The 13,072-nt window shown below is 45.5% G+C and overlaps 1 protein-coding gene across 11 annotated transcripts in view; it reads left to right on the forward strand.

Moving 5' to 3' along the window:
- Positions 1–13,072, forward strand: part of ENOX1 (ecto-NOX disulfide-thiol exchanger 1) — a 610,449-nt gene that overhangs the window by 137,225 nt on the left and 460,152 nt on the right. For all 11 annotated transcript variants that reach the window (XM_073795222.1, XM_073795221.1, XM_073795223.1 and 8 more), the window contains one exon: positions 10,049–10,114. The gene's annotated coding sequence lies outside the window, so the exon portion shown is untranslated. The remainder of the gene's footprint in view (positions 1–10,048; positions 10,115–13,072) is intronic.

Genomic DNA, 13,072 nt, shown 5'->3' on the forward strand with positions numbered 1-13,072 from the left:
GGTAGCACTGGATGGTGGTTTATTGCCTCGGCAGCTCTGAACTAGTGAAGCCTAGATTGGTGAGATTTATAGCACCTAGAGTTAGAGAACGAGAAATATACTAACAGCATGTTCTAGAAAGCACAGGATCTCAAGCCACAAGATCTGGGTTTGAATGAAGGCTCTTTCACTTGGGTGGCGTTGTGCAAAATTTTTAAATCTCTTTGAGCCTGGATTTACTGATTTAATAGTGTTTATGTCACATAGTGTTATGGGAATGAAAAGACACAGTATATGTGAAAAATGCTTGGCAAAGACAGCTGTAGTGTTTAATTGTGTAAAGATAGGATCATCACTCTGATAATTGTCTGGCCAGGGTCTCAGGTGTCTTGTGAGGATAAAAGAGCATTTGACATTGGACCCAAGCTGTGAAGGAAAGACAAGAAATAGAGCTGTACAGAGGGATTGTTATGACTATAAAGGGACAAGAGTGTGAGCATTTGCCTTTTTTTTTGCCTACTCTGTTCCTAGCCATTTCTAGTGACAGGTACCACTGGCATCCTGCAGCCTTCTGCTTCCAGCCTCTAGGGTTGCCTCTAAGATGTCTCATAGTGGTGTCGAAAGCCCACTGCTTTGAATGCCCCCCTGGTTTCTAATCCACTGCTTGCTTTTGGTCATTCCTACTTGTGTGCCCATCTGCTCTCCAGGCCTCCCGCCATCGGCCCATCTTGCTCGCTGACTAGGCTCTTCCTAGGAGCAGACTCTCTGAATCAAGTCCCCTGTGAATTATCCCCAGTTTGCCTTCCTTCTTGCCATCTGTCTTTCCTGAATGCTCTTGGCAAATCTCAATAACCACACTACCAAAAAAGCAAGAAAACTTTACTGAGAGGAGAAGACAGAGTTAGGGAAAATGATGTGTACAAGCAGGACAAAGGATTCTGTAGGGCAGAGCGGACAGGGAGATAGGACCTGGTGGAGGATATTGATGTGAATGGGAGCCTGTGGGTAGTTTCAGGCAGTGAGCTGCCTGAGCATCTATCTAACTATAGGGCAGGTGTCCACTCTCCTCTGTGTGTGCAGAGAGCCTGTCAGTCGTATGTGCCTCTGTGAAAGCATTCGGTAAGAAAATCGATGTTGTAGGGGGAGTGATTCCCATCTTTACATGTGGTTTTAACCCTGACAGGTGATTTTCTAAATCTCCAGCTAGGAGGACAGGGTGCAGCTGACCAAGCATCTCAAACTCCTTTCTCCCGAACCTCCTCCTTTGGGCGCCCTCAGTCCAGTTGCTGTGGGTACCACTTGCTGTGGTTTTGTCCATTAGCCGGCCTGTGCCTGCCATTGTAGAGGTCCTTTGGAAACACATTATTAGAGAAGAGCAGCAGAGAGGAAGTCTGCAAACCAACAAGAAAACAAACAACCTACGTTCAGTAAGAGCAGGGAGTGTATGACTCACAGCGAGAAACACAGAGGCAGACACCCCCTCTTTGTTTCCCTTTCAGACTTCAAAACGTCAAGGTGAGAGACCTCGCAGCTTCTGAGGGAGAGCCTGGTGGATGATGAGGGAGAGCCTGGTAGATGGAAAAGGAGAGTCTATTTTGAAGCCGTGTAGAGGTGGCATGCAGACAAGATAGCGTGCCCAGTCCTCCCGGGGCTGCCCCCTGTCTTCTTCAAATATGACCGGAATGGCTTTAGTGGTGATTTCATCTAGTTGAATTTTACTCCTTTAAATAATATTGCAGGGCTTCCCTGGCGGCGCAGTGGTTGGGAGTCCGCCTGCCGATGCAGGGGACACGGGTTCGTGCCCCGGTCTGGGAAGATCCCACATGCCGCGGAGCGGCTGGGCCCGTGAGCCATGGCCGCTGAGCCTGCGCGTCCGGAGGCTGTGCTCCACAGCGGGAGAGGTCACAGCAGTGAGAGGCCCGCGTACTGCAAGAAAAAAAAAAATAGTATTGCAAAAACGTGACCTGTCAACTCTGTTTTTCCCTTTTCCTAAAATGTGTTCAGCGCTTTGGGTGTTCTTCGGGAAACCTAAGGCACAGGGGAGGAGGTCCTGAGGAGGTGTATGAAGAGGTGGTGTTAGGCCAGCTGCTTCCATTTCTGGGGAAGCTCGTTATGTGTAACCCCGAGGAGGTTTCTGAAGGGCTTGTGCCTGAGAGGCCTTGTTCATAATTAAAATGTCTGTTTAAAAATCAGTGTCCCATTGCACTTGAATATTTGATTTGCTGTCTGTGAGGTTTGCTTTCATGCTATTGAATTTTTAGATTTGTCAACCACATTTGATCATTTCAGTAGCATCCAGACAGGACGAGCTAGCTATAGGCAAGGAGGCCTCACCAGCCCCACCCTTCCCTTATCCGGGGTGCGTGTTCCCGCATGAAGAGTGGTGCTTGCAGGTGCCCTGAACGTTCGGGATGATTTACAGAGGCTCTGATATGTGGTGTGAACTCCTGCAGGGAATCCTGGTTCCTTGTTTCAGCTCTGCTGATCCCTTGCTGTGTGACCTCCGGAAAGACTTTTCCCCGTTTGCCCTCAGCTTCCTTGCACGTTAATGGAAACAACAACAATAACACAACTCTTTCTCTTTATTCCTAGAAAGACTGTTGAAATGATCTCAGATTTGCTTTGAATTGCAAAACCCATCTATTAAACATGACACATATTTGCATATATCTACATATGTGAGTGTATGTGTCACACACATGCACACATCTGCTACTCACATTAAGGCAGAGGCCAGGCAAGTTGACCTTGAGTTCCCTTGGTGAACTTGGACCCCCACTGCTTCCTTAGGGCTCCACACGGCACCTTGTGTGGTCTTCATAGGTTGTTTCCCAAGGGTCTTCCCTCTCTCAGGGGATGGTCTCTCTCATTCAGAAATCAGCTTTGATTTCTCTTTCTCCCTCACCTCTCATTTCCAATCTATCCATCACCAATCCTGGCAGCTCTTCTTTCAAAGCATATTTCAAATCCACCCACTTCCACTGCTGTCACCATCATCAGCCTCTGTTGATTCCTCTCTGTAATCCGTCTTCACACGGGAGCCAGAGTGACTTTTCAGAAATGTAAAACACATTATGCCAAGCCCTGCTTCAGACTAGCCCGTGGTCCTGGTGCTTCTAGAATGAGATTCGAACTTCTAACCGTGGCCTCCTTAGCTTCCTTGGTGGCCTTCCCCTCCCTACCTGGTTCACTAAGCTCTAGTGAAGCTTGACTCCTTTTTGTTCTTTAACACCCCACACTTTCTTACCTTAAGAATTTTTAAAAATAAGCTTTATTTTTTTAGAGCAGTTTTAGGTTCATAAAAATTGAGGAGAAAGTACAGAGAGTTTTCATATATCTTCCGCCCATGTGTACAGTCTCTCCCACTATGGATACCCGCCCCCCACCAGAGTGATGCATTTGTGACAGCTGATGAACCTACACTGACACATCACTGTCACCCAAGGTCCATAGTTAACCTTAGGGTTCACTCTTGATGCTGTTCATTCTATGGCTTTTGACAAACGGATGATGACATGCATCTACCATAATACTGTATCATACAGAAGTTTCACTGCCCCAGTAATTCTCTGTGCCCCTCCTATTCTTCTCTCCCTCTTCTCATCGCTGGCAACCACTGATCTTTTAACTGTCTCCATAGTTTTGCCTTTCCTAGAATGTCATACCCTTGGAATCATACAGTGTGTCGCCTTTTCAGAATAGCTTCTTTCACTTAGTGATATGCATTTGAGATTCTTCCCTGTCTTTCCATGACCTTAAGGATTTTGCTTTAGCTTTTTGCTCTGCTCGCCTTTTCCTGTCCACCCTATTTAACTAGCCTCTCATGTCACATCACCTTCTTGCAGGTTCTTTCTAGCACTTGTTACCCTCTGACATTTTCTTTTATTGTTTACTACCTGTCTCTCCCGCGAGATTTCAAGCTCTGTGGGAGTGAAGGTCTTGTCTGCCTCACTCCTGGTTGCGCCCCAGTGTCTAGAACAGTTCTTAGTGCATAGCAGATGCTCAGTAAATGTTGGGAGAGTTGAATGCATCGGTGACCTTCAATATATGAACCCATTTTAGCATTACTCTTCTCTCCTAGTTGGTCTTCAAGGTGACAAACTCTTTCATTCACACTGCTCCAGGTTTTGTTCGGAGGAAGAGGCAGACATTCATGTTAAGTCACTGAGTCTGAGAATTGTTTCTTGTTCACCTTTGGCTTCTTGGTTGTCTGCTGAATTTAATGGGCCTCCAGGCAAGCGGAACTTGGGAGCCTTGCGCAAGAGAGAACAGAGGCGGTAGAAAATGATTAAAGGAAAATAGCAGAATAGTGTAATTTTACATGTATTGAGTCACACATTGTACTCCAAGCTGTGTATAACATAAAAAATGAATTAGGAGACAAGTCAGATATGAAATGAATGAGCACACACAAGCCCGCAAATACTGCAGAGAGGAAGGTATTTCTCCAGGTGCCTCTTCTCATTTACCAAACTGTAGCCTTATCAGAATATATGGGCTCGTTCAGGAGAGGCATCACGCAGCCAGTGTTTGTGGCCCAGTCATGCCCTGGCGGCACAGAGAGACCTGCAATTTCCTTACTGCTTCTTGAAGAAACTTTCTTCGACCTAACAGACTTTCTAGGGAGACCAAACCAAGTGCAGCTGAGTTTAATGTTCTCATTAAAATGTTAAAGAGGCTTTATTCACGAATGGCTGAAGCTGTAATTTCTTTATCCTCATGAACTGTGGAAATATGTGGCCGTCTCTTACAGTGGCGTTCACCCAGACCCCCCCCTCAGGAAAGTCTGCTTAACAGAGGGGTTGGCTGGATCTGGGGGCTGGGAAGGGGATTATCTGGATTGTATCTTTCAGGGATGTAGTGGAAGTGATGGGAAGAGGCCCCCCTTCCTTGATCTGTTTTCATGCTGTAGCTCTTGTTGTGTAAGCACTATTCGTCTACTTGACCTTGAGTTCTAACTTGGAAATCACATGAGAGACAAACACTCAAATACACACGTGCACCCAAATGTTGTGGGCCGAAGTGGGTTTTTATCCTCCCATAAGCAGTAGCTTATTGAGGTGAAATGAGAAGAAATCCACACGTGTTGAGGTGCTGGTAAACTGAACAGGGAGTTGATCTGGAAAAGGAATTGTGTGAATCACAGGTGGAGCTGGCACTCAGAACTGGCTTTGGGTGGTGACCAGTGCAAAAACATAACTGTAGAGCTTTAGGGAGTGGATACTGATGGCAAATACAACTATTTTTCTTCCTCTAAATATTTATAATGTTGTATAGGTAACACTGAAATCGTAGAGCTGTCTGTGGTCCATATATAGCTAGGAAACTGTATTGCCAGAAACCTCAAACTGAAACTTAAGGGGACGAAAGATTAAAACATGCTCTTTTCCTCAATTCCTTATTATTAGAAAGCATTGTCTGTTGAATGGTAACAGATCTAGGTCCCACGATACGCAGATGTGGTAATGTAAGTAACATCTAGGGATTGTTTAAAGATATTTTTTTCTTTTTCCATTGATGGGTCATTGAGGTACTTTACTCTGGGTCAGATTTAAATTAAAATACATGCGTCCTAGAGTTGTCAAAGTTTTTTCCTCAAGAGGTAAACCCTTCTTTTCAGACGTGAGTGCAGGGCTTTCGTTAAAACTGTTTCAGGGGCTTCCTTGGTGGCACAGTGGTTGAGAGTCCGCCTGCCGATGCAGAGGACACGGGTTCGTGCCCCGGTCCGGGAAGATCCCACATGCCGCGGAGCGGCTGGGCCCGTGAGCCATGGCCGCTGGGTCTGTGCGTCCGGAGCCTGTGCTCCGCAATGGGAGAGGCCACAATAGTGAGAGGCCCACGTACAGCAAAAAAAAAAAAAAAACTGTTTCAGGTCGGAGGGGGCAGTGGAGTTGAAAGTTAACATAGGAGGCTCTTTCTACGTGAAAATTGGATGGTTTCTGAAGAGGCCTTTTCTGGAAGGGTGATCATCTCAGCCCAGTGGTTTTCATGGTGTTAATGTTGTTAACGTTAAAAAGAAACACTCATGATTTTTGAACACAAAGAAAGTCCATGCTGATTTTAGAAATACTGTTGATTATATACTGTTGATGAAATACATTTTTAAGAGATTCAGAGCCAGATATAACAAATTACACTGCCGGCTAAGCCAGCTCTGCTCTAACTCTTGGTTGGTTGATATGGAATGACTTGCGTCCCTGTTTCGGGGAACTGCTAACCCGGTCTCTGAATTCTGACATGAATCCAGAGAGGCAGGACCTCTTGGGGTTCTATTTAGACCCAGCTCCACCTGTCGTGTCTCCTCTTTCCCTTTTCCAAGATAGGATTGCAATCCCTTTCCTGGTCTACAGAGCAAACCCATTCTGGGGGCTTCTTGGCTTGCCTACGAAATCTTGGTGAGCTATGATCAGGTCCTTACTTCCTAGTTTGACTCAGAACTGTTGAGGAAGTGTAAAGGTGTGATGAGAGCATCCGTAATTATAGGGTCTGGACAAAGTATCATGGGAACAAATGGAGGGACTGACTAATTTATCCCAGGCTGCTGTATTTCTTTCAGAGAACTTCTGTCTGTCCTCTAGAGTTTTTCTGTTTGCTCATTTGCTGTTAGAATGTTAGTTGTCACATCTGACCACTCAGTATCCCTGCCCAGTCAGCCCCTCTGCCCTTTCGACTTCTTGGAGGTGAGTTACATCCACAACCCTGTGTTTACCTTATGATTAGGTGCCACTGCCGGAAGCCTAGAGGAAATTTTCGAAGTGCATGAAATTTTCAAAGTGCATCCGCGTTCCCCCCGGCTGCTTAATTCTGTTGTGTCTTAGGCTGATACTGATCGGTCAGTTGATTCTTTGATTCATTCATTCATTCATCAGACATTTGGGGAGCATATACTATATGCCAGGGGCACATCCTACATCTAGGTGCTGGGATAAAAGGGGGAGCAAAGCAGATGTGTCTACAGAGTTTTGCTGATCGTTCACAGGGGTGAAAATAAGAGTGAAATACCTGAAGAAAGCCAAATGGCTTTTCTGTAATTCAAAGAGTGTGTGTGAGATTGCCAAATCACAGCCGACTCCGTAGAGTACTCCGCAAGTGCATTTCACGCAGGAAGTGGCGGTACCAGACATTTTCTGTATTATGATAATCTTCATGTATTTATTAAGCTGTAGCTTGTAAGGCTTCCTGATGGGGCGTTAAATGAGCCTTTTTGTGTGCTGCATTGTGTCTTTGTCAGGAAGCACTCTGGTAACTCCTGCCTGTAATGAGGCCCATTTCAGTCATTCCAGGAGGGTTTGGGGGATCGGCACAAAGAGGGGTAAGACGAACACTTAGGAAAGGGCTGGATTCGTGGTGGGTTGAAGGGAGCGTCCTTAGGAAAAACCGGAGATAGAATGAAATCCTTTTGCCTAGTATATTTTACGTCTCGGTACCCTTTGAGCACAGCAGCTGAATAGCCCAGCGTTGTTCTACATTTTGAAAACTGCTAAGAAAATGCTAGCTTACTACATTTATAAAGTTTTTTTTAGAATAAATTTATTTATTTATTTTTGGCTGCGTTGGGTCTTTGTTGCTGCGTGCGGGCTTTCTCTAGTTGCGGCGAGCGGGGGCTACTCTTCGTTGCGGTGCGCGGGCTTCTCATTGCTGTGGCTTCTCTTGTTGTGGAGCACGGGCTCTAGGTGTGCAGGCTTCTGTAGCTGTGGTGAGCAGGCTCAGTAGTTGTGGCGCACGGGCTTAGTTGCTCCGCAGCATGTGGGATCTTCCTGGACCAGGGATCGAACCCGTGTCCCCTGAATTGGCAGACGGATTCTTAACTACTCTGCCACCAGGGAAGTCCCTAAAGTTTGTTTTTTTTGCCTTCTCAACTGTTGACCTGGCAGCAGGTTGGGAGAATCTGTGAACTCCAAGTGTGACGATGGGACAGCAGACGAGCCCAGAAATTTTCCTATATAATTTCCAAGCTCTGTGCCTGGGAGGTCTGGCTACACACTAATAACAGAGGTTCGACTCTGGGAAAGGAGAGAGCCTAGAAGAGGGGAAAGAAGTATGGGCACATTAGTGAGGAACAGGGAAGAGAGATCAAGGGGGGAAAGGTAGAAAGGTGCTCTGTTATCCTCGCTTCTCTCCCTCATCTCCTTCTTCTCATAGCAGGAGGGGGTGAGAAAGCAGGCAGATTGAAAAGGAGAAGAAGGGAGTTGAATTAGAGATGGGAGGGCACTTGGAGGTGGTAAGGGAGAAGGAGAATGAGTCAGAGGAAGCGAGGGGGAAGGAGGCAGGATAAGGACTACTTAAATGTAGGGAGGGAGAGGAGACAGGCACAGAGAGGGGCGTGCACACTGTGGTCTCACCGAGAGCCTTCAATTGCTCCCAGCGATGCAGCAGCCAGATAGCCAGTGTCCCTCCCCGAAGACAGGTTCCTGACTTTTGTATTAACTTTAATGCCATTCTCTTTATGGCCCCTGTATTGCTGGTTGCAGCTGCATTGACACTCTGCGTGATCAGAGAGCAGAGACTTAGTTCTGTGGTCCCTGCCCCCTCGCAGTGTTCGGCAGACTTCTGAGTCAGTGCTGCTTGCATTTGATGTCTGCTATTCCTCCTTGTCTATACAGGTAGGTGAGCTGAAAGGGAAAAGAAATGTTCCTAACGGCTGCCGCCTTTAGAGCTCATGCATACAAATATTCATAGCAGTTGGGAAAAACAACTCGATACAGTCACAATCCAATATTTTTTCTAAGTAAAGGTAGTTGACTCCTTCATTGCTGGGCTGGGTACTTGCCCTAACCCAGCACCACACTCACTGTGCCTACAGGTGGGCTGCTTCTTGAAACACCTTTCCTCTTCTTTTTTCGAAGCTCAGCTCAGGAAGCCCTCACAGTGTTCCAGGTCCGGGTCAGGTGCTTTCTAAGTGTGCACCAGTGCCCTCCTCTGCACCCTGGCTTCTGGTGCCAACCTTTCCCCTATTAGAGCTCCCATTCCTATGGTAATTTCTGTTCTTCCCCTACACTTTGGGCTCTTTACACAACGTTGGATATTACGGAGCATCTAAATAGATGTTCACTAACTGCTTATGGAATGAATGAATGGCTATGGTGCTGCTTTTGTAAGTGTAAAACAAAAGTCTTCTAGAATCAACTATGCTTTAGGAATGAGTGTACAGTTAGCCCACGTATTCTGGAAGAGAAAAGTTGACTTAGCCAGCAGTAAGGGATTTCTGGGGACTATTCAGCTATAATAAAGGGACTGTGATCCCTTTAACTTCTGGACACCAGAGGACAGTCTTGAAGTTTCAGGCAACCTGTTTCCTGTGATTCTAGTAATTGCAGGTCAGATAGATAAGGAGCTTCAAAACCATACTTCTCAGACATGAATGTGCATAGGAATCACTTGAGGATCCTGTGAAAATACAGATTGTGTTTCAGGAGGTTTTAGCATTTCAGGCTCCCTGGTGATGCTGCTGTTGCTGGTCCGTAGACCTGACTCGAGTAACAAGCTTTTACAATACTTTCTAGTCAATAAAGTTGGGATTTATTCTATGGAAATATGCAGTTGCATTTTTATAGTTTGAGGAACCACAGACTTCCCAAGAGAAAACGTAGAAATATCTAACCCTTATGTCAGCTTGGAAATTTGCAGGAAGTCTCTCCTACACTTAAAAAGAGGAACCCTATACTGATCAGCTCCCCCAAACTGCTTTCAAATGACGCTCTAGGTTGTACTGCCCTTAACTAATACACAGCTTTATTTATGAAGGCTTTTGCAGATTTGGGAGGCCCTGGCCCTGACACTAGCCCTGGTGTAGTTACTTTAGCAACAAGGACGACCTTTAAAACACAAATATTCTGTGGAAGATCGACAGTTCAAGGGCTGTGTTTATGATGAGACCTTTGCATTTATGGATTGTGACCATGCAGAGACCTTCTCCAAGGACAGCCAATTAGAATGGCTGGAAGTAGGAAGGGGCAACATACAGCTCGAACTTTGCAAGCGAAACCTTGAATCTGCTTATATATATTCCAACAGCTCCCTGAGTTTGCTGTTCGAAGTTTTCTCTAACACGGCTGCCTTTATTTTCCAGATCCTTTGCAGCCAGCATGATGCCATCTTTATAACCCGTGGAGGAGAGAGCGCTCACCATGTTCAGGTAAAGGGATGGTGGGTACAGCAAGCGACGAGCACGGCCACTGGCAGGTTGCTTGTCACTGTATGAGAAGTGATGCAGCTTAATCATTCAGTTGACATCACTCTCTTGTGTTTTACTCACTTATACTGGGGTGCAGAGGGCCAGTCATGGGTGGTCTCAGTGAACTAATGTGCATTTGGGGAGCATCGCAGAGTACCTACAACGGGGGCTCTGTAGACAACCAGGGAGGAAACAGGACTGGTCACCTGGAATATCTTTCCATCTTCTACAGTGTTAACATAGAGTTATTGCTATTGTTCATCTTTATTACCGTATCAGAAGGCTTTAATCTTTTCAACATTGATGTAAATAGGTGAATACTGAAGACTCTTCTAATTAAAGTCTTATCTCTGTTCCCTTATCTGAAGTTGCCCTTCTAAAGATTCTTTGCATTTTCCTTTTCAATAAACGTATGTCCCACGACTTTGATTTGCCCCACTAGGTCACCAAGATTAATTTTCCATTAACCGTTATGGCTTCTTTCTTTCTAATCATCTTTTTAGAGTATTAAACTTTGGGTCAGCCTCTGTATAGGATATAAACCATCTCTTTCTTTGATTGTCTTTATGGAACAGACATAGATGGTGATGATCTCTGGTCCGTGGACTGAACCTGGCCCTGTTAATTGAATCAGACCATCTGTGGATAGACCCGCACAGGAGTTCCATTGACCATGGCAATTTTGTCATTGGCCTTGCTTCTTTTGTGACCCAGTCTGTATTAGTTTTCTCTGGCAGCTGTAACAAAGGAACACAAACTGGGTGGCTTAAATGACAGACACTTATCATCACGCGGTTCTGGAGGCTAGAAATCCGAAATCAAGGTGTCAGCAGGCTTGGTTCTTCCTGAGAGTTGTGAGGGAGAATATGGTCCATGCCTTTCTCCTAGCTTCTGGTAGCCTCAGGTGTTCCTTGGCCTCCGAACGGCTGTCTTCTTCCTGTGTCTTCGCATTGTTTATCTCTGTGTTCAAATTTCTGCCCTTTTAAAGACACCTATCATCTTGGATTAGGGACTCCTTTAATGACTTCATCGTAATTTGACTATCTGCATAGATTCTACATCTAAATGAGGCCACATTTAATCGAGACTTCCACATACTTTTTGGCACACTAAGTCAACCCATAACACTATCTAAGGGAAGGGGACTTCGTTCCTCTTGGTATTCCCTAAAGAAACTAGCACAAAGCTTGTTGCTTAATATTGGTTGAATGAGTGAATGGCAAAGACCATAATGACCGTGGCCAGATTCATTTGGCAAAAGCAAAGTGCAGTGACCAGAGGTGGGCAGCTCTTCTGCTCCCTTACCCTCAGTGACCTCTTACTTTTAGGATAGTCCCAGTTCAACAACATCATAAACGGGAACGAGCTTCCCTTTAAAAGTAAGCGCAAGTAGACTTTTTCTACACTGTAGCCCTCTCTGTGAGCCAGGCCCGCTTTCTCTACCGCATGGCAGGCTGACAGTTTACACGCCACCTCTATCAGGACATCAAGATATCTTTCCAGCTAATTCAATACCATTGCAATCATACTTAGCTGGGCTATTCTTTCTTTCCAGCTGCATCACTTTGGGCTTATTAAATTTAATGTCTGTTCCAGAGCTCTCATCTCTAAATGCAGTCCTGAAACAGGTCTGCTCCCGTTGTGTCTTCTCTCTTCTCTGTGCTTCCCCGGGTAGAAATTATTAGCAGTGGTCTTTTGCGTGTTGCTTAAGATTTGAGTATTGGTAACATGTGAGGATCCTGGTCTCAAGATAGCACTTAAATGATCCAGTCCTCAGCGATGTTTATTTAGAAAACCCTTATTTCCTGCAAGGGTAGAGCTTTCTGGACGTATCTACTGTGACTTCCAGGAAAGGATTACCTTTCTGTCCCAAAAGGAAGCCTCCTGCTGAGAGAAGTCCAAGGCCAGTGGGGACTTGGTCCTGGGAATGAATCAGGCATCTTTAGAGACCCTGTGAATTGATTTCAGGCCCCGGGTTAGTGCTGCAGGTGGGCAGGCCAACATCTAGATACAGACTGTGTGGCTCCCACCTGGGCTCCCCAAGGCTGGACATCAGGTGGGCTGGGATAATTGACTTCCAGGCTTCCCACCCCACGGAAGCTTTCCTATTCCTGGGGGTGGGGCTGCAGGCCATCCCATGGCCGAGGGATAGTGTTGGCCTAGACAGCGCTGGATTTATAAGATGATGACAGGCAGTAGAAAATGAAAATGAAAATAAAAATTCATGTTAGCCTTTTTCACGCTGACGTTAGTCCTGACAAAATTGGTGAATCACAAGGCAAATTTTTATGGTGTGTGTGATGCCTGCAGGCACGGTTCCACCAAATGCCATCGTACATGGTCGTATAACTTCGTCCTGGCGCCTCCACTGCTTGCTTGTCTTTTCCATTTTATTGAAGTGCTGGCTACCCTCTATCACAAGTGCTTACTGTCCTTCTATAATAACTTCCATGTGAATCCCCTCGTTTGGTGTGTGAGAATGTCTACAGGCCTAAATTAAAAGTAAGACAATTTGTTTTGGTCACCCAGTGACCATATCAGAGTGATGGTGGAAGAGCTCTTTGGTGATGACGTGTCGAGTCCAGTGAGCAATTACATCTCGGTCGTTAAACAGTCCTTAAACAGCTTGTTTAGTGCCCTAGAGTGGCACTGCTACAGTTATAACATTCTAATACATCTTATTGTAATAACTAGGTTACTTTGTGTGTACCTAACACTTCTCTACCATTAAAGAGAAATAAACCAGAAATGAAACCTCAAGTGTCTTGAAAACTAAAAACTAACTTATTGTTGCCAAGTCTTTTCCCCTCTTCCATTTTGCACTTTCCAACTTCTCTAATCTGAGATTTCTGAAAATTCAGATATACCTGTTTCGTGGAATTGATAATAATATGCATATTCACTGTGAAACTCTGACTT

This window comes from Tursiops truncatus, chromosome 18 (assembly GCF_011762595.2).
Source record: "Tursiops truncatus isolate mTurTru1 chromosome 18, mTurTru1.mat.Y, whole genome shotgun sequence".
NCBI lineage: Eukaryota > Metazoa > Chordata > Mammalia > Artiodactyla > Delphinidae > Tursiops > Tursiops truncatus.